This window comes from Camelus bactrianus, chromosome 15 (genome assembly GCF_048773025.1).
Source record: "Camelus bactrianus isolate YW-2024 breed Bactrian camel chromosome 15, ASM4877302v1, whole genome shotgun sequence".
In the NCBI taxonomy this organism is placed as follows: Eukaryota; Metazoa; Chordata; class Mammalia; order Artiodactyla; family Camelidae; genus Camelus; species Camelus bactrianus.
Window position 1 is genome coordinate 61,257,776 of NC_133553.1, and position 20,951 is coordinate 61,278,726.

Consider the following 20,951-nt stretch of genomic DNA (forward strand, 5'->3'; position numbering starts at 1 on the left):
TTTAATTAAAATATAATATACACAGAGAAAATGCACACAAGTATTCAAGTCGATAAATTTTCACAAATTGAACATTCCAATGTAACCAGCACCCAAATCAAGAAACCTCACATCATCAGTACCCCAGCATTCTTTCTTTTCACTTACAGTCACCCGTCCCCCACCAAAACTTTTCAAGGGTATCCTGACTTTTAAAAACATGGCTTAGTTTTCCAAATTTTTGTACTCTATATGTATGTAATCATATTATATATTCTCACTACTGTCAATTTTCATTAGCATGATCTTGTGTTTATGGGATTTATCCATATTGTTGTACATAGCCGTGAATTATTTACTTTCATTGCAGTATGTAATTTTGTGATTATACCATAAGTTAATTTATCCATCTTACTATAGATGGACATTTGGACAGTTTCCAATTTGGGGCCATTATGAATAATGACATTCTAGTTCATGTCTTTCTGTGGACGTATGTATGCGTTTCTGCTGCGTATGTATACAGGAGCTAGACTGCTGGGTCATAGGGTATGATTTATGCTTTAGAAGATGCCACTAAACAATTTTCAAAAGAGGTTGTACCAGTTGATATTTTATAGCAATGAGGGTGAGAGATGGTGGCAGGTAAGTCAGAGCTGTGGCAGTGCAGATACAGAGAAGAGGGTCACTGTAGAGGCAGATTCAACAGGATTAACTGATGTGGATGTGAGAAAAGAGAGAAATAAAGGATTACTCTTAAAGCTTTGATCTGAGAAACTGGGTGACCTGTGGTGCCTTTTACTGAAATGGGGAAGTAGATTTGGCAGCATAGGAACTGATAATTCCGTTGCAGACATGTCAAGGGTTAAACATCTACTGGATAGCAAGGGTTACCATTTAAGAGGCAAATGAGGGAAGACCAGGCTAGACATATACATTTGAGAATCATGACGAGATAGACTAGCGTTCAAAGCAATGAAATTGGATGAGGCTACTCAAAGAGAGTCTACATGAGAAAAAAGAACAACTTTTAGTGATCAGGATGAGAAAAAAAAGGAAACTGAAAAATACCATTCAGTTTAACTGGTGGAAAAAAAAAGCGAGGTGAGGGGAAATTTCATAAAGATAAAGTAAAATAATTGGGAAGGGCCCACGGCACAGTGTAAAATGAACTTGATAAAACTTACTAACAAGTCATTAGCTAATATGCTACAACTACAAATATACAATTATAGCTCAAGTCTGCACAGATTCGTTCTGTCATTAGCTCCCTTCTCTCCTAACCAGTCCGCTAATGGGGTATAGGCAGCAGAGGTCCTACATTTTTCCTCTCCTCCCTCTCCCACTTTGCCCAATCTTTCCCAGTTCAGGGAGGTTTTTCAGTCCCAGTGGGCTCACAGGAAAGGAGTCACTAAGTACCAGAACAGGTACAATCCTGGTACAGAGCTCTCCATCCCAGGGCAGCTGCTTCCTATTTGGTCTCTAAAAAGAGAGACAATGACTTCATCATTTTGCATGTTCCAGCCCTGTCCTTCTCTTGTGTTTCTGCACTGAAATAGAACATAAACCTTTTAGGGCTAACTTGCCATTTGGATTGTGATATCTCAGTACATGTACACTAATCAGGAGTTGACTTAAAATTTATCTACATATTGTAGTAACTGCTGGAAAATTCCTTTCTGAATCTTTTTTCTATATACTATGTTCACGACAATGCTATAAGACAAGAGAGTCATCCACATATACACTAGACAATATGTAGACAATAACAATGTAGGAAGATTAAAAAGACAACCCAAGTGGTTGATTAGATAAAACAGAAAATACAACTATAATAAAAAAAAATTTATTCCAATAGATTCTCCTAAAATCTTTTTTTTTTAATTCAGGAGTTTTCAGTATAACCACATGTTGTACAACTATCATCGCTATCTAATTTCAGAACATTTCCTCTACCCAAAAAGTAACCCAGTATACATTAGCAGTTACTCTCTCATTTTGGGGGCTGTCTTTTCACTTTCTTGATGGTGTCCTTTGAAGCTCAAAAAAAGTTTTTAATTTTGATGAAGTCCAATTTATCTATACTTTCCCCTTGTTTGTTCTCCTGGTGTCATCTAAGAAACCACTGCTTAATCCAAAGTCATGAAGACTTAAGTCTATCTTTTATCCCAAGACTTTTATTTATAGTTAGCTTTTACATTTAGATCTCAAAAATTTTTATTGAAACTGAATGTTTTAAATAATATAACGTGGCAACTCCAGGAATCAGATTTCATCACCCATAGTGTGTTGTTATTGCTGTTTAGTGACTTTTATGAATGAATTCTATAAAGTCTATATCGTTTGTTATGTGTAAACACTAAAGTCTCAGCTTGGTTAGCTTAGTGGTCAACTAATGGTTGGACAGAGATTCCTCAAATGCCTTGAAATAATAAGTCCCCCAGCCATTGACAAGGAGTTTTGTGTGCACATCAAGGCACATCTTCAACACTTAGGCTGTTGACAGCTCTGCCTTAGCCTTCCCTTCCTGCTTGTGCAGGGACTCGAGGTCATTTCCTGGGCATTTTCAGGTCTTTCTGGGTCATGTGCACAGCCTTTCTCATGCACGTTGACAATTTGGATTCCCAGGAATATGGTGGAGTTTTTCAAAGCCCTCTAGAAGCATCTCACTCTCCAATTTTTACTTTTAAGTTTTTCATCTTGAAGTGTTTAAACACATTTTCTCTTATTGCTACTGCTGTCCCAGGAAACTGGATGTTAAACAACTCTTGTTGATTATTTTTGACAAGTGTCCCAGGACAAAGGCTGTTCACATTGAGCTAGTTCTGAGTCAGGTTTCTAAGGCTATTGTGGACCGAGGACGGAGTTCTGAAAAAAGTTAATTTTGACATTTTGTTTTAAAAACAGAAGCTGTTAACTTTTCATAGTCAATAAATCAGTCTTTTCCAGTATGATTTAATGGACAAAAATTATTTTCTATCTCAGATTCAGATATTTACCTTTCTCCAGCTGTCATGTAATATCATATTTATACTCATTTTTTAATCACATCATCATGTATTTTGTAGTATTTTTTTTCAGGTGTTTAATCAACTCTCTGAAAAAATATTCCTTTCCCTACTGATTTGAAATGCCACCTTTTCTAAATATAACTTTCGGACTCCTTATTTCCTTCCAGGCTTCTGTTCATCAATTTGTGCACTGGTACAAAGCCATTTTATTATTATCAAAGTAAAGTATCTTAATATTGTGCAACATAAATGTTCCTTTCCATTACTTTGTTTCTGATACTTTCTGCTTTTCAAAATTTCGTGAGGATTTTTACCCATTTACCATTCCAAATAGATTTTAGATTCATTTGTCAAATCTTGTTTCCAAAATGAAATGAGAATTGTAATCTCATTTTTATTATAATCTCTTTCTTGTAATTACATTAAAAGTATATGTTAAAGCAAATTAAAATTTTATAATATTGAATCAGCAAATACATAGTTATACTAATACCACGTTATTTATTCACATTTCTTTTATGATACTCAGTGAAATTTTGTAGGTTTTTTTCCTCAAATAGACCCAAATTATCTGGTAAATTTATTCACAGGTAGTTTGTTTCACATTGTTATTATTGTGATACGATCTTTCTGCTGTATATTTTCAAAATACTTTTCTATTATAAATGCAATTTTATTTAATGTATATTTTGAACTTGCTTATTTGTTCTTGGTAGATATTTCAGTAATGTGCAAATAATGATGCCCCTTATGCTTCATTCCAATAAGTGCACTTACTCTTTACCACCAATAGCATTTGTCGGAGTTGCCAGAAGAATATTAAATATCCATGGTGATAGTAGCCTCCTCCCTTGTTCCTGACTTTAATAAGAACCTCATTTTACCCTCACAAATGGCATTGTCTCTTCGTCTGAGTTAGATTCTCCATATCAAATTCACGAAGTTCCCTCTATTCTCAGGGACTTACGATTCTGAAGAATTGCTCATGAATATTCAATTTCAGCTTTTCAAACTCTTTAGGGATTGTCATACTTTTTTTTCTTCTTTGACCTATTATATTAGTAGATTTTCTATTTTAAAACATTTTTAATTTAGTTAATAAGCTCTATTTGTTCATGGTGAATCATTCTTTAAATATACTACCAGATTCAATTTACTAGTGTTTTATTGAGAATTATTGTTTCTCATTATTCATGAGTGAGATTGATTTGTGGCTTTTTTTAATGCCATTTTGCCAGGTTTTGGTTATTAGGAATATGCTAGCCTTGAAAAATCAATTGCAATGGTTTTCTTCCTTTGCTTTAGAACAGTTTATACGTAACGGGAATTTTCATGAAAACTTCGGAAAAAAAATCCCTTGAAATAATAATCTGAGCTCAAGTCTCTCTCAACAGCCATTCTTTGACAGCATTTTGAACTTATTCCTTATTTATTGCTCTATTTTGGTTCACTGCTCTCCCTGAGTTGATTTTGGTTGTTTGTATTTTCCAAGAATCAGAGGAATCATGAGATGGTCTCACTCCAGGAGTAATAACAACAATTTACCAATAAACCCCCCCACTTCTGTTAGACTCCAAAACACTGTGAATCAATAGAACTCATAAAATACAGATTTAACCTGCTTGACTTCAGTGTTGATTAGGAGGACAAATTGCTGTGTGTCCGTGCGATGGCCACCGTCTCTGAGTCTGTGTTTTAGTGGTTTCCCTGGTGGCTTGGTAAAGAACACCTAACAAAAATGATCCTAGAGCACTCTGTAAATGTGCTGGACTAGACAACTGCCTCAAATTAAACAATGCATGGGTGACGGAGAATATAGCCCATTTTCTCATCTAGAAGAAATGACTGACCCAACAGACCAGCAAACTCAGGTGTGATGTGTGCAGTAAAGAAAGCAAAACACAGACAGTGAACACAGACAGGGCCTGGTTTAGCTCACGGTATCTGTGCCACACTCTTGCTCGGGTCCCAACCTTCCTAGAGATTCACTCAAATGAAATATTCAAGGTTCTATCGAATTTCCGACGAGTACAAATTCTCCATACCCAAGGATGGCTCCAGGCAACGGGGAAACAAATAACGACAATAAACTATGTTTTCCCACACAGCCTGGATTATTTGTTCCAGAGGGAAAGACTCGCTCGGCTGCCTGGGTTGACCAGAAAGTCACTTCAAGGTCCAGACAGTCACTGATTTGGGGAGTTTGTTTTGCTCAGACCCTTGTTCTTTCTCCCAACTTTTCAACTTCAGCTTCTGGAAGAAAGACCCAGGCCTTTTAATTCCCTGTTTCCATCAAGATATCAAACTCTCTTGTCTCTCCTTGCTCCTCTGTAGTAATTGAGGAGGGCAGACATGGGGTGGCAGACACTTGAGTGAACCAGGAGTGACTGAGATTCCACAGTAACCAGTAGGGCAGTTTGCACATTAGGGGCTTCAGTCTCCACATTTGCAAATCTGAAGAAAGAATATGCTATTTCCGTTTTAGTCATAGCCCAGTGTAGCGCCTACAATCTGGAGCGTGAGCCTAAGGACCTGACGGAAGCCACCTTCAAACTGTGGATTTTCCAAAGCCTTGGCACCCCGCCCCCCATCCTTCTCTTTGGGTTAAAGTGACGATAAAAGTAATCCACCTGAGTTTGCCAACGAGCACAAACTTGCAAGTTTTGCATTTAAGTCTCCGCATCAACTGCCTGGAACCATTTCTTTCTCTTTAAGAGGTTTGTTTGCATTGAAAAGCTCAAGGGTTAACAAAAGGTGAGTGAATGTTTGACAGATGTAGGCAGGCTCCTGAGGGGACAGGGGAAAAGATCTGGAGGGTGGGAGAGAAAACAATGCTGGCTTCTCAGCACACCCCACCTTCAAGCGACCTGGAATGGAGCTCATTGTTGGGGGAAGGGAACCCTTTCCGAGTTTCTCTGTTTGCCGTCTGTCAGAGACATCAAGAAAAGCGGGTGTGCTCTCTCCAGCCTCCAGGGCTCTCTGAAGAAGCCTCTCCCACACTCCCTCAAGAGCTATGCTATGCCAATAACTCTGAGTTTCTAGAATTTTTTTTAATAGTTGCAATCAATTATCTGTTTAAAGGGAAGCTCAATGGTTTAAAACTCTCCATTGAACAGGAAGGGTGACCATTTTAATCAGACTTTCCAAAGATGGGTAACATCCATGTAGTCAGTCATTTAATCGAGTATTTACTGAAGACCTACTATATACCAGGCACTGTTCTAAGTACTTGGAACACAGAGGTAGGCAAGACAGATAATAGCCCTGTGGTAAAAGTGCCTGGCCCATAATAAACAAAAATGATTTCAGATTCTCTTATATGCTACACTGGAAATAAAATCAGGTAATGTGGTAAGGAGGAATGTCAGGCAAGACAAATTAAATAGAGTGATTGCTCAGAGAAGGCCCCTTTGAATAACAATAGCTGCCATTTTTTGAATACTTGTTATATGCCAATCAGGTCACATTTGTTATTTCATTTCATATTTGAACGAGACTCCTCAAGTAAGGGCTGTGATCTCCATTTCAAACTGAGGTTTGAGGTCCATGGCTAGTCCGCAGCCAAGCCAAGATTCAAACCCAGATGTGACCACTTCCAAAGCCATGTGCCCCTGACCACCATGTTAATCTGTCCTCCGGGAGGAAGCTGCCTGTTGCACCAGAGCAGTGGTCCTCAGCCTGTCTGCACACGGAAATCATCTTGGGGTGGGAGTGGGGTTAAGAGGATGCTGATGCCTGGACAAAAACCCCGGCAATTCTTATTTAGTAACTGGTCTGGAATACAGTCCGTACATTTTGATACTTAAAGGCTTCCTGAGGGGCTCAGCTGAGAACCTGAAGGAAGTTCTTCAAGAGGGAGAATTATTCTATATGGTGGTCCACAGCAAGGCTCCACCGGTCAATCATTTTACTCCAAGAAAGTACTTCATCTTTAATTTCTGCTCTTTCCTCAGGCCTGCCAGGGATGACCCTGAGGTCACAGGGGCTGGTTGGCTGCATTACCCACCCATCAGATGCTCAACACCTCCTGTTAGGCACTGATGCTCATCCCCAGTACAGATGAGGAAACCCAGGCGCAGACAGGCTAAGTAATTTTCCCAAGGTCGTACTGCTCCTCTGTGAGCAGCACGACTGGGATATAAATCCAGCCCTATCTTCCCACGCTCTTAGCCACCAGCCTCACCTCCCTCCCTTTAGTTCAGTCCCCTGGTTTACACCCAGGGAAAAGCCAAGTGGAATACAGCCTGAGTTTCCTCCAAAGAGATGCGCACAAAACAGGCCCCTCGGCACTGCTGCAGCCCCTCTGCTTACTTCTTCCCAGAGGAAAACCTCAGCCTTCAACTTTCCTCCAAAAGCTGCCCACTCCATCCCCAGAATTCTCTCTCTGCCTTCATATTTATGACACAGTTTTCCTTAAACTTTTATCTTAAAAACGACTTCTCCTTCCAAACCCACATTTGCAGGTAAAGAACAACCATTTTGCCCGCCTCCTCCCCGCGCGAGGCCGGGGTCAGCCTTCCGCCCGGCTGGGACCCAGCATCACGCGCTCAGGTTGCCAGAGCCTCGCGGCTCCTCTACTGGCTGCGACACGCCCCGGCCCTGGGGAGGCACGGCCAGCTCCCGGTGAGCTCGAAACTAGAGGACGACGCCGCAGAGAGCCTGTTGTCCTGCCTTAGCGGCACCTTGAGGTTCACCAGCGCAGAGGACTAGAAGAGGAGGCTGGCCCCGACCCCCTGCCCCCAGGATTCCCAGCGGTGCAAGAAGACACAGGCCCATCCTGTGCTCCTGCAAAACGGAGGCGCCTACCTGATGCGCAGCGGGGCAGTCAGCTCCTGGCACGGCAGCTGCACGCTTTCTGGAAGGAGTCCCGGAACACCCTGGAACCCCGGCAGCTGCCCTTCGAGGTGACCACCGCCCGCTTGGTCAAGGACACACTCTCCAAGTACGTTCGCTTCCTCATCGCCGTGATGGGCCAGGGCCTCGGAATCGCCAGCTGGCCCAGATCTCCCGCCGTTACTCGGACCTTGAGTGCGTACACGGAAGCCTGTGGGATCAGTTCCGGGTCTCCAGGACAGTTTCCGGGCCCCATGGTCTCCTTCCCCCTTAAAGCGCCTGCGCCGGAACTTCGCCGCAGAGACTATCGCCCTCCGCAGGTGAGACTTCGAGCCATTTGGGGGCCACCTCCAGGCGTTGCCCGAGCTGCCAGGACCCGGACTTGCAGGACTAATTCACACTGCCTGAGCTGCGGCGGGCGCAGAGCAGCACCTGCACTGGCGTCTTGTCACGAAGCTGTGGCGTCTGGTGCTCTGGGCCAAGGCCTCGCAGCGGCAGGCCCAGCGGGGCATCTCCTCAGGCCCAGACCGCCTTCTGCTGACCCTGGCACGGCTGGCCTTGTGCCACTAAGAGCCAGGGGACCCTAGGGATGCCCGGGAATGCTGTGAGAGGGCCCTAACCCTCTGCTGGCCCATGTGCGGCTCTCCCAGAGCCGGGGCCTGGACACAGTCAGAGGCCTGGCTCCAGGACCTGCAGGAGGCTGCCGGACCCCCACGCCAATCCCCAGTCTCAAAGAATTACTCATAAAGGAGGTGCTGGACTAACCTTGCCTAGACTGAAGGCCACTGTGGGCAGAGGCGCTGCCCCGAGATGAGGGATGGGGTGGGGGCTTATGAGAACATGGACAGCAGTTGGGAGGCCACAAGGGGTGCTGGGAACCCCTAGAAGTTCCACAGAGAATTTACAGTGACGGAGGAAACGTGCTGCTAATGTTGAGCTGGGCTCAGGACAAGCTTTGGCTGGGATGGTGCAGGGAGAAAGCTTGACGCAGCCTTTCCAGCTTATGAGCATCTCTTTTCCCTTGTGCCTCCAAGCCAGTGATGCAGCTTGGTTCCAGCCAGGGATTCTGCCTCTGGAGTCCTGGACTTGATGTCTGGAGGGAGGGTTGCAGTTCTGGCCCAGAGGAATTAAAGGCCGGCAGCTCAGGGGGAAAAAAAAAAGACGACGACGACGAACCATCTCGAACCTGTAGTTCTCTGTGACTCTCCCTTATTCGGATGACAAACATTAATGTCACTGAAGATGAAGCTCTGAGCTCCCATTGCAGGTGGCGTGACATTTTACAGTTTATGACGTGTTTTTTCATCCACTCTTTCATTTGATGTCTTCGAAAAACTAGAGGTAAGCGGAGCTAATGTTAATATCCATGGTTTACAGAGAAGGAAACTGAGGTTCATAAAGGTCAAGTAATTGGTAGAGTCAAGGTTCCAACCCAAGTTTTCTATCCCAAGACCAGGTCCCCTTTCCCTTTGTAAAAAGCATGAGTGCTGTTTTGGCTGAGGGTTTTGCATTCTGCTAATTAGAAAAATCCTTGTAATTTCAATGACACTTGACAGTTTTCAGAGTATTTCTCCTGATCCTCATGGAAATGCTGGAAGCCAGGCTGAAGGATTGTCTGTCTTTTATAATGAAGGTCCTAAGGTTTAGAGTGGTCAGCTTACTTGTCCACAGATCACCCTCTCAGGAGGTCACAGAGACAGGATTTGGTCTTCTGTCTCCAACTTCTGTGCTATTCCCACTAAACTAAAAATTCACAATACAAATTACTTAAGAGAATCCATTATTGCTATTTCGTATACAATTTAAATGAAACAGTAGAAGGAGATAAGCTTGAATTTCTTGCCCTACACATGAAATAAATAGGTTACTGTGATAGTTTATATTATTGCCCAGCAAATAATCACTCTCTCCCAACTCCTCCACCCCTATCCCCACTCTGGCTTGCTGTGGCTTCATGATGGGTGGAGTTACACCCGTTTAACTTCGAGCTTGGCCGTGTTGCATCGTTGGCTCATGGGATGTTAACAGACGTGACTCTGAGCACAGACATGAAATATGCTTGCACAGTTGGACCGCTCTTTGTGGGCCTTGGGCAACCGCTGGGCCAAAGTGGTTCAGAAGCACGTGGGGCAGACCTAGACCCATTCAGGAGTCTGGAGCCAAGCCCAGTTCAAGCCAGTGTCAATCAGATCAGTGCGAGCCCATCTACAGATACACAAGTGAGAATAAATTCTCATTGTTGGGAGCCTCTGACTCATGCGGTTACCTTGACCGAATAGTTCTGTTTATTGAGGACTGTTTAATTCCAGTGCCAGAAACACAGTACATATTAATCGATTTTAAATAGCCTTCACCACGCTGGAGCTCATGAACCATCCTCAGTGTTTCTGGGCCTTAGTCTGTGCACCTTCTGGGAGAGAGATGTTTCTCCTTCCCCAGGGAGCAGTGTTAACACCAGCTTTGGACGTTACCAACCACAGCATCAAGGCTTGATTATTTCTTTAGAGAAACAGGAATCGGGAAAAAGCATTCCAACTTCAAATCCACCCCATTCTAAAGGACAAACTGAGCCTTGGCTTTTAAAAGAAATCAGACGAGGTTTCCTGGTGCAGGGAGGTCATTCACGTAACACATGTGATGTGGTTCTGTAGGTCTTGGTCCACCTCTCTTCCATGTCACTCACTCCTAACAGTTACTCAGTGATCCTTCATTACTAGGCTGTCTTGGGAAAATTTTTCTAGGATGCCAAGTCGCACAGAGACAGACCCAAGCAACATGGCCTTTGTCACATGAGGAGGACAGGATTGCTGTGGCTTATAAAGCAGTTTCCAGTAAGTCCAGTCATTCAGGCTTCACCAGGATGGCCACTGAAACTTGACCCTGTGTTTTTTCTCATAAGTAGAAACACCCAGGAAGGCATACAGTCAGAAACACAGGCTCCTCTGCAGCCTCAAGTTTGAGTTATCCATGAAGGGAGTAACACCTCAAGGGCTCTCCCTTCCTGTTTTCCAAAACATCCAAGAAAGGCAGAGAGCCAGGTTCTCTCCTGGAAGCCTGAGGCGACGGCTTGGGTGAGGAGCTGCGCCCTCTATGCAAAAAAAAAAAAAAAAAAAAAAGAACAATTTAAATTGAGTTGGATTATTAAATTAATTACATAAGTATAATTATATTAAATCCTATAATTAATTGCATTAAATTGCCTAGCACAACGAAATTTACCAAGAGGGTAGAGGCATTTAAGTCACTCTTCTGTCAGGCAGTGAAATGGAAACCCCAGTGTATTGCAAGGCAACCTGAAAAGAAATATCCCTGAGACAGGGATGTCTGTTTCTTGGTTACGCCCCCAAATAGGGACGGCTTGGTTGGCTCTTGACAGCACTCTTGTCTCCCTTCCCTAATGACAGTAACCACCAGATACTGAGGCCTTGGTGTCAGGCCCGGCACTAAAGGCCCTGTGTGTGTGATAGCATGAATTCCTACGACACAGCTGTGAGCTAGGTAGTGATGTTAACCCATTTTACAGAAGAGAAAACTGACATCTACAGGGATTAAGTCATTTCTCTGGGGTCAGACGGTAGCTAAAACATTGAGTCCAAATGTGCCTTCCATTTGTGGCTTTACCAGCATGCACAGGGCTCTCTGTAGTCAGGAGTGAGGAGTGAGGGTCTCAACAAAGCCCAGAGAAAGCAGACAGGTCGGCGGTGGGAGCCGCAGACTGTCCTTTGGTGTGCTGTTTGACTGACTAAACTGCACTCTGGTTCCTGGAGAACAGACAGAAGGTGGCATTTGTTGGGTGTCCGCTACGGGCCAGGGGTTTTCTCCAGGCCCTCCCATTTGATTCTCATTTCATCCCTGCAGCCATTACTTCTAATTAACCTCATTTTACAGGCGAGGGGGCGAAGGCACAAAGATGTTAAACGCCTGGTCCCGGGTCACATGGAGGGAAAGGGCCAGGCTTGGATTTGAACCCTGTTCTCTCTGAGCCCTTGCCCTCCTCCCACGCCAGTGTGACTCCAGTAGGGAATCAGCAGACACATCAATAGTTACCACCTGCTGGGTGGGCGCTCAAGAGGGGAAAAGGTCTGTTAGAACCAGGAAGAAATGTCCATCATTTCGCAGTGTTGTGTGTGGGAAACCCTACCCTGGTCCTCACCTTGAGACAACACCATGTACATCTCTGAGAACACCCATGAGCTCTTATCCCCGCTTGTGCTGAGGGGCAGGTGGGAGGCAGTGGGTTCTGCCTTGAAGGACCCCCTCGCCCGTGCTGGTGGGGCTCGGGGGGTGGGGCGGCCAGCAGGCCCACATGCAGCAAACCCAGCAGCACCAGGCCTTCGGGGGACACACAGGAGGGAGCGTCTCTGGCCAAGAAGGGCTTCCCCCTCCCCCGGTGAGAGTGCTGCCTTTGGAGCTGGACTTGGAACAACTTCTCCAGTTGTCATGCACATGCTACAGGACTGATCCGCAGGGCCCAGGAGGGGTGGTGGCCCTTCCTGCCGGTGGGAAAGGTGTCAGGAAGGCGCCCAGGTAGGGGAACGAGAGCAACTGACCGGTCAGGATAAGGGCTGTGGAACTGTCAGCAGAAAACAGCAGCCCACGTTTTTCAGCAAGGAAATGACATGACTGGATGTCTGTCTAGAAAGTTCCTCTGGCTGTAGCAGGGCGTCCAATTGGAGGAAGGGAGCTGGGGAGGCAGAGGCAAGCCCAGGTGGGGGATGACGAGGGGTCCGCCTAACCCAGGGCAGGCTGTCTGGAAACAGAAAGCCTGTCTCCCCAGCCGTGTTTCTCCACCTGGCTGCCAGTCCTCATGCCTCAGAGCTCCAGCGCCGCACAGAGTCCTGGCCCCACCCAGCCCTGCTGAGTCACAGTCTCCAGGGCAGGGCCCAGCGAGTTTGTTTGAGAAGCACCACAGTGATCCAGACGTTTCTCCTGATGGTAAAAAGGCAGAGCCAACAGTGAAGGAGTAGACCAGGAGGCAAGAGGGGCCGCAGTGGAGGAGGGGAGATGACGGAGGTGATGCTGAGATTCCAAGTGGGGCCTCCTGAGTGAAGGGTGGGACGTCTGGGGGGCTAGAACTCGCTGCAGGAGGAAAAAGAACAAGTCAGGCAGCAAGTGGGAAATTCACCCCCTCCCAGACTTCCGGAGGTGGGCGTGTCCAGTAGCTAGAGAGGCGTGAGGGTCAGAGTGAGCGGGAAACGTGTGTGATTGAAACCATGGACGGGGGGTATTGGAAAAGACTGCCCAGGAGAGCGTGGAGACCCAGAGCCAGAAGGCAACCCAAGATTTACCAGGTAACAACAGAGGAAAGAGAATGGCTATAGAGAAGCTGGAGAGGACCCAGCCAGGGGAGTGTGGCAGAAATCAACCAGGGAGAAGGCTGGAGGAGGCTGTGCTCTACAGAGTCTGCAATTTCAAAGAGGTCACGGGTCAGGACCAAGCAGAGGCCTTGGAGTTGTGGCTTCAGAAGCATCAATGGACTGTTGTGTATCAGAAGCCAACTGCCCTGGATTACAGAAAGCCCTGGAGGGGGAGAGAGACGGTGGCTTTTACCCTCTTGTCTCAAGTCCCAGAGGTGATGTCACCTGTTTCAGAGCGAGTGAAAAATCAAGAAGGATGTGTGGGGATTTGGAAATATTTACTTGTGCCTTGGAGGGGTGGGGAGGGGGCTTATGAGGCAAGGGGAGTTCTTTGTGTAAGATGGTGGCTTCCAGAGCTGATTCCCAGGAGACTAAGAGGCTGAGACAAAATGCGCCCAGACTGTAGGAGAAAGAGATTGTCAGGACAGACTCTCCAACAGCTTTGGGTTTTGTTAATTTCTGGAATGCTAACTGTGAAGTCAGTAGGGGTGTCATCAAGGACCCGCCACCATCGGGAGATGCTCAGATTTACAAGACTGACTTCACAGTTCTCATTGGACTCCATCCCAGATGTCAACCTACTGTGTGCACTGTCTTCTTTAAATGCTTTCCCATCATTTCCTGATAAATGTGAAATGCAGCTTGTATCTCTCGGGAAGATCAGCTGCTCCTGTTGGGACTAACTGCAGAGTCCTTGTGTGCGACAGTGGGGTTGCTACTGGGGGGATAAAGAGACGGGCTTAATGAATTGCAAAGGTGCATCATTTATCAAATTCGAAGACTGTGACATTGCAGAGTAAATTCCATAGGAAATGAATGCACTGTGTTTCAATGAATCAGGTATTAAGACTATTTCCTTGGATACCAAGTCCATATTTTCATTAAAAGAGAAGAAGAGAGAGAGGCAGAGAGAGAGAAAAAAAAGAGAAGGTTTCAGGGAGGAGGAAGAGAGGGAGAGAGAGAGGACACAGAGTGAGCGAGAGAGACTTTGGATTCAAGTGCGCCCGTGAATTAACATCTTGTGGTAAAAATGCTGCCTAAGAAATTAAAATGATATTTGAAACATAAATCCCGCGTGCTAACAACTCTCGTTATAAGCACCCGCCAGAGTCAACAGACAGAGTTTGTTTGCTAGGAGGTTGTTTCTGGAGGCCAATTCTTGAGTTCTCAAAAAACATCTGTGCAAAGGCAGGGGGAAAAGCCACAGCAATAGAAGCCATCAGTGGTTAGGTGTGTTATAAATACATTATTACTTCATTGTAATGGCAGCCGGGCCTTGGCGAGACTGCGGCATGACCTCACCAGCTGTCAGCCCTTGAGTTACTCCCCTTGAATGAGCATTCAAGATACAGCAGTGAGTCCGCGGCAGCGCAGTGTAAACACAGAGGTAATCGTGAGAGAGGAACCAGGCACAAATTCATCAACATCTCACGAAGAAGCCGGGAGCCGTGGCCAAAACCAGAAAGACTGAGGGATTCTTCTGTCAGACAAAACCACCGTTCAAGCCAGCCCTGAAGAACCTTTTTCATAGAACCTCCGAGCCGGCTCTCCCCTGGGCTTCCTCGCTCGGTCTCCCCTCTCAGAAAAGAGGCCTCATGGCCCAAAAGAAGCAAGTCTCCTTCCAAGGAATCTATTCCCGTAGTGGAAACTCGGAAATACTGGCCGAAGCCTGGTGGCCGGAGTCCGAAAGCAGCTGGGCTCCTGGCAGAGACAGTCGATACACAGAAAACCAAGAACTTTATTTAGGGGTAGACTTCCCTCTGCAAGGAGAAGGAAAACACTTTGAAGATAAGAAGACTGCCCACAACTAAATAGAAAATGATGGGTGGCCAAGAAGTGTCAGGAGCCATGGAAAAAAATGTGAAAAAAGAGAAGGAGCATTTGGAGGTGGGCTGTCCTCACTTAGCTCAAGTTTCTGACGGAGCCCTGGGCATCCTGAGAGGTGACTAAAGCGGTTTCGATTTGAGCCAGAGTCGGTGTACCGCCTGTGCACAGGCCTGGGAGCCAGGATGTCTGATGTGGGTTTGGGGTCTTTCCACGACAGTTTAAGTGTGAACCTCCCCCTCGGTGTCCTTGGCTGTTCCTTCCTGGAAAAGGCAGAGGAGAGGAGATTCATTTCTAATGAACTTGGACACGCACCAGGAGTGGCTGTTGGAGTGGTTCCATGGATGAGTGCTCTTAGTCAAACTTCTGAAATCTGGGGGTAGTGAGGGTGGGGAAGGAAGAATTAAAAGTGAGACTTAATTTTCTTAACGTGAAAGATAAAAGAAGCTTTATTTTCATCTCCTGATGGACAGACACCGAGAAACGTCAGCACATCTTATACCCAACATTCTGAAGGAAACAACTAGTTGATAAGCCCATGGGGACAGAGAACATGTTAGGGGCTTTGATCATCAATATCTCCCCAGTGCTTAGGGGACACGTAACAGCATACTCAAGTAGTATTTGTTGAATTAATGAATGAGTGAATGAATGAATGAGCAAAACAGTCATGAGTGTCCCATGTTTTAGGCCACATACCACACCTAACTTAAGGTGTTGCATTCTTCCAGCTGAGCTACCACTGGCAATTCTTGTTGGTCTGCCTTTAGGTTTAAAGCTTTGTTGCAAACTGAGGCATGATTTTTCTAAGATGAGTGCCTTTGCATTGTAATCACATGGTGGGAGAGGGAGGAAGCATTTTACTCGATGAAAACTTTGTACTAATGATTTGGGAAAATAATGGTAAAAAAAGTTTCAGTTCAATAAGTATTTAATTCACTTGTTCATCCATTCACTCATTCAAGAAATACTGAACAATTAGAAAACAGCTAACCAAATGGCAATAGTAAGTCCATACCTGGCAATAATTATTTTAAATGTAAATGGACTAAATTCTCCAATCAAAGGGCATATTGTAGCTGAATGGATAGAAAAACAAAAATGAACTATCACTGCCTACATGAGACTCACTTCAGCTTTAAGGAAGCACGTACACTGAAAGTGAAGGAATGAAAAAAGATATTCCATGAAAATAGAAGCCAAAAGAAAGCAGAGGTACCTATACTTACATCAGACAAAATAGACTTTAATCCAAAGACTGTAATTAGAGACAAAGAAGGTATCATATAATGATAAAGGGGTAAGTTCACCAAGAGGGTATAAGAGTAGTAAGTACTTATGCACTCAACATAGGAGCACACAGATATATAAAGCAAATATTAACAAACCTGAAGGGAAAAATAGACAGCAATACAATATTAGAGGACTTCAATGTCCTACTTTCAAAAATGGATAAATGATCAGGCAGAAAATCAATAAGGAAACATTGGACTTAAACTCCTTATTAATCAGATGAACCTAACAGATACATACAGAATCTGTTCAACAGCAACAGAATATGCATTCTTTTCAAACACGTATAGGACATTCTTCAGGATAAATCACATGATATGTCACAAAACAAGTCTTAACACATTTAAGAGGATTGAAATCGTATCAAGCATCTTTTCTGATCACAATGGCATGAAACTAGAAATCAATTACAAGAAGAAAGCTAGAAAATACACAGATATGTGGCTATTAAGCAACATGCTCCTAAACAACTAATGGGGCAAAGGAGAAATCAAGAGACATTGAAAAAAAAATCTTGAGACAAATGAAAATGAAAACGCAACATACCAAAAATTATGGGACACAGCAAAAGCAGTTCTTAGAGGGAATTTTATAGCAATAAATGCCTACATTAAGAAAAATAAAGATCTCAAATAAATAACCTAATTTTACACTTCCAAGAAATAGAAAAAGGAGAACAAAGTAAACCCAATGTTAGTCAAAGGAAGAAATTAACCAAGAGCAGAGTGGAAATGAATGAAATAGTCTAAAAAGACAACAGGAAAAAAAAATCAATGAAACTAAAACTAGTTTTTTGAAATGATAAACAAAATACACAAATCTTTAGCTGAATTTACCAAGAAAAAATAGAGAAAACTCAAGTAAATGAAATAATGAGCCATTGGGAAGAGAAAGTAAGAGAGCAATCTCATTTACAACGGTATCAAAAAGGCTGAACTAAGGAATAAATGTAGCCAATCTGAAAATCCTTCTAGAGTTTAAGGCACTGTGTAGAAGCATTACCATCATGATTATGATTTTGAACTTAAGACATGAGTCTCTATGCATACGAAGATGGTTGTCATTATTACCAACAGTCTTAGTCTTGGCAAACGCTTATAATGCTAAATATGGTAACTATGGCAGATCTGGGTTGATAGCCTTTGATATGGTGCCTTAGTGGCTGGTATAGGAATATACAAAAGAATGATGACCTTATCATGGAGGCTTTAAAATTCTTGGATAATTTTTTAAAAATCCTCCACAGACCTTTATAGGTAGTGAGGGGGACTTGAGCCTTTAAAATCATATCTGATTTTAAAACCTATCCTCTGAAAGGAGTAACAAGGCACAGAGAATTAAGGACTAGAATGGCTTTCCTCACTTCTTAGAACTTTCAGCTCCAAGTTTTTAGCAACAACAAGTTTTCAGGTGTTTTGCTGAATCTGATGTTTATAGAACATTGTTTCTCAAAATAGTCGTCTGCAATCTAATTTGAACTCTCAAAGAACACACAGAAGTGGTAAGGCAGATGCTGCTCCCTCCATCTTATAGACAAATGAACTAAGGAGGAGGGAGATTGATAGCAGAGTTAAGACCAGAAGCAGAATACCTGACTGTTCAGTCGGTGTATTAGATGTTACTCCGTGGCCCTGGACAAAGCGAGCTTGGGCACCCTTGAAATTCCCACTGTCGGAAGTCTGGTGCTGCGCTGTCCAAATTGGTAGCCGTGGGCCACATGTGGCTACTAAGCCCTTAAAATGTGGCTCGTCCAACTTGAGGTGGGTTGTATGTGTGAAAGGCACACCACACTTCAAGTCTTGGTACAAAAAACTATAAAATATCTTGTTAGTGCTTTTACATTGATTATACGTTGAAATGATGATGTCTTGGATGATGATGTCTTAGATATATTGGATCAAATAAAGTATTTTGTTAAAGTTAATTTCACTTGTTCCTTTTTTGCTTTGTGGAGAGTGGCTACTAGAAGATCTTATGTCACAAATACGGCTCACATTATATTTCTGGTGGACAGTGCTGTGTAGACAGAGTACCCGTCTCTTCTTTGGAGGGATAAGGTATAACCATTCACCTTCCAGTGATCCACACCTTCCTCTCCAGCATTCTTTCTGTTCTGACCTGGCTGTGTGCAGTGACGTGATGGCGCACATCTTCACATGTGCCCATGACCTTGTCTCTTGACGGAAATAACAGGCAAGGGGCTATGGCTACATTTTACTTGAAGAAAATAGATAAAAATTATGAAAACAACAGCTCCATATTCTTTCTCCTTCCTTTGGGGTCTACATTTTAAGCAATCCAGGGATTCTCATCTCAGTACATTACTAGACTATCTTTTGGAATATTCTCCCATGGATTATTTTTTTCCTTCAACAAGAGTATGAATCGCTACTGCCTGCCCCTTGGCCATCCTTGACCCTCCCAAGGCGACATCTTGGAAGACATCCATCACACAGGCGCACAGAATTCCCATGTATGGTCAGATGTTAGACGCTGATTCCAAACTCTGGCTGGTAACAGGCAGTGGTCTAATGGGGTATTTACAGCTGAAGGAAAAAAAACAAAAAGAATGAAACAGATTGCTTCCAGAAGCTGTGCATCTGCCCCTGGTAAGACGGCTGGTTTGACGCGCTCAGCAAAGTGCATGAAGAACTCTCACACGTCACAGTGATTTGGTTAATTGGGTAAAGATAAGAGTTTCTGAATAGCAGAGTCAGTTTGCCATATTGGCCTGGCACCCAGGGACATGTGATGAAAAAACAGCTCGGCTGTCTGGATGCATCTGAATGCTCAGTTATTTCATAAAGCCTGCACTGTGTGTATGGAATGCACATTTGCTCTTATGAATAACAGTAATTGTTTGGCTTGGCCTGCCTTTGTGTGACCGCCAGCTGGCAGTGACTGGAACCGTGACACATGACACTCCAGCTGTGTCCACATGTTTCTGCCTCGCAGTATCCACTTATATAATTTGCTTTTTTGATCAACAGTTGAGCCATTTAAGGGAACTCATCATATTACACATGCTAGCTACTTCTCTGCAGATACTTCTCCTGCATTTCAAAAGATTTTCATCACTCCCTGCTTATTATGGTGATGTTGCGACTTCATTAAACATAGTGCAGTGCCAGATACATTCCTAATTGAACTTGAGTATTTTTCCCTTGAATACACATAATTACAAGACAATAGCTTAGCATTTAATCAAATGAACCATTAAAATAGTAACTAATGATGGTCTTACTATGACTGACAGATCTGACCCGCTATCTTTAACTTTCCCCCCATTTTATTAAGCTTGCTATGTTCGGCGTAGTGTATAATTAGGTTTGTACTGGGGAACTGATAACTACCTGAATTGTGGTAAAGGAGTGTTATCTGCTCGGGTGTTAAAGTTTTTGTTGTGCTACAATCTATTTTCTTCAGAGAGATTTGGAAGAACCAAGCAGAAATTGAACCTGACCCAAAATATACTTGTATTTTTATTACCTTTTCCTGTGAAACTGAAAACATTCACTTAATCCCTCCTTCCTGATACCGAAACGTATGGAACACACACAGTTCTTTCAGCTCTTGGGAAAATTCTGAATTATGCAACCTTGGTAGCTCATGGCCCAGCCAGTGAAACTAGGCCATTGTTGGGTAGAACTCATTTTCGGCTTCTTCTCTTCTGACTGTTTGGACTTCCTCTGATTGCTGAGTTGATTAAATGTGATGAAACGTCAGAAGAGCTGAACCAGAGAACCACGTGGTGACAGTCCTTATGGTCCAGAGAGATGGGTACCTTGGGAAAATGATCCACGCTGCCTGCTAGAGACCTTCTACTGGGAGAAGGGAAGAATTCATTTCATCCATTCTTTTAGTACTCAGACCCTCCCGGCTCATGGGAGAAGGCAGAACATTAGCAATACTGGAGGAATTCAATACAATAGCTGTTAAAAACAAAAACAAAAACAAAAAGCTCAGTCAGGAGGGGAGAGGGGCAAGGGAAAGTCAAAAATCTATTAAACTTGTTGTCAGGAGACCTGAATTCTAGTTCTGGATCTGCCACCAACTAGTTGTGCTGCCTTGGGTGAATAAATATCTTACTTCTCAAAGCATCAAATGTCTGACTCTTAAGAGGGAGGAAAAAAGGGAGGAGAGAGAGAGAGAGAAATGGAGAGGACAGGAGGGGAGGGGAGACAAGATACAAAGAAAAAGAGAGAGACTGAATAATAAATAGGGTCCAGGAGGACAATCATCATGAAAAGAGCCTGGAAAGAATAAAATATCCTGTAAATTCAAGACATCAAAGAATAATGGACAGGGAAGTCAAAATCAAGGGATACATACGTCTTATTGAGGAATACACTTCATCCAAAGCTGGAGAGAGAGGTGAGAAGTGTCAGCTGAGTGGTAGTGTTTTCTGATGGGCATCGGAAACAGAAAAACAAGGTGAGAGTTGCTTGAATAAGTTATTCTCAGCCAACTTCACGTCAAGAAACTTGGAAGCAGGAAGGCATCAGAAATCTTATGGCCAATCCTTTATGTTTTACCAACTAGGAAACTGAGTCACAGCAAAGGGCATGGAATTGCCCAAAGCCCACGCAGCCAGATGGTGGCACAGCATGGAAACTCGCGTCTCCTGACACACACCAACTCCAGCTTTCACTGT

At 43.9% G+C, this 20,951-nt stretch overlaps 1 pseudogene; it reads left to right on the forward strand.

Moving 5' to 3' along the window:
- Window positions 1–601: 601 nt before the first annotated feature.
- The window catches only part of LOC105075844 (sorting nexin-21 pseudogene), a 54,962-nt pseudogene continuing 34,612 nt past the window's right edge, over window positions 602–20,951 (forward strand).